This window comes from Alosa pseudoharengus, unplaced genomic scaffold (genome assembly GCF_046254945.1).
Source record: "Alosa pseudoharengus isolate Yale_2024_CS ecotype anadromous, Long Island Sound unplaced genomic scaffold, YU_APseudo_1.1 YU_APseudo_1.1_scf_4, whole genome shotgun sequence".
NCBI lineage: Eukaryota > Metazoa > Chordata > Actinopteri > Clupeiformes > Clupeidae > Alosa > Alosa pseudoharengus.
Window position 1 is genome coordinate 18827970 of NW_027468774.1, and position 1249 is coordinate 18829218.

Consider the following 1249-nt stretch of genomic DNA (forward strand, 5'->3'; position numbering starts at 1 on the left):
TAATGTAATGTAATACATTCATTTATTGTATGGCCCCCCATAAACGGAATTCCACGAAAACTTGGCTTGCATTCAGAGGGTGTCATAATGATCCTACATTTCAAATTCCGTCCAGTTTTGAACCTGTCAGCCAAGGATACCTGCGATTACAATGCCTTGTTTTTGCTTTTTCTTTTTTAACTAGGTGGCGCTATACCTCAAATGAGTGGATATGAGATGGGTTGACATGGCCCCTGAAGGCCAACATATAAAAAAATATTGGTCATCCTAGGCCCTACAGGTCTCGAGATATTAACAGAAAACTGTGTCCAGCCATCCACAGGCCAGTTGGTGTACAGTCACTAAATGTACACATAAATTCATTTATTGTATGGCCCCCCATGAACGACGGATCAAAATGTAAAACAATGGTTCTGTGTCATCCTTGTGGGACTACATGCCCACCAAGTTTCGTGCACCCCAGTCTTTCAGGGTCCCGGGAATCGTTGACACAAAATTATTGAAGAAGAAAAAAATCCGGAAGATAAAAACTGACTAAACCCGCTCCGCAGCGGTCATAATAAATCTAAGCCTACTATATTCTTTAAAATGACCTCAATGAAATAACATTAACTGAACAAGAGTGAATGGAGTATATGCCAAGTAATTTAATTACTTCATTTTTAGTTAGTATTCTTACATGAAACCAACTTAATATGGTTGTGTTCACCCAACTTAATGCTGTTATGTTCAATTAATTCAGCATTCTTACATTGACTGAACTTAATACTGTCCTGTTCAATCAAAGTAATATAGTCATGTTCAATTAATTTAAGTTAAAAAGATATCTAGCACACATCCACATTAAGTTATGTTTAAGCGATACAGTTGCGTGGAACTAGCATGGAACCACTTGGCACACATTTCTTAAGTAACCCACATATCAGATGCAAGTCACCCATAAAAGTGCTGCTGAATGAGCAGGAGTCTTGCTGCATTAACGGCCCGTTTTCTGTGGTAAAGCATCCAGACTACACAGGATGTTTTGTTATAAATGTTTATCAATAGCCACAGCTCTTTCTGATCAAAACGATCATCAGATCTGCAGTTGAAGCACTGAGGTTGCATTTCAGTGTTTTCACAAGCGTGTAGCTTCATGGCCAGTAGCATGATCAATCATGATGTTATATAGACGGATGTTATAAAAGTGAATTGTGATTCAAGCATATGCTCTAATTCAGGTAAATGATTCATTGCAAAGGCGGTCATG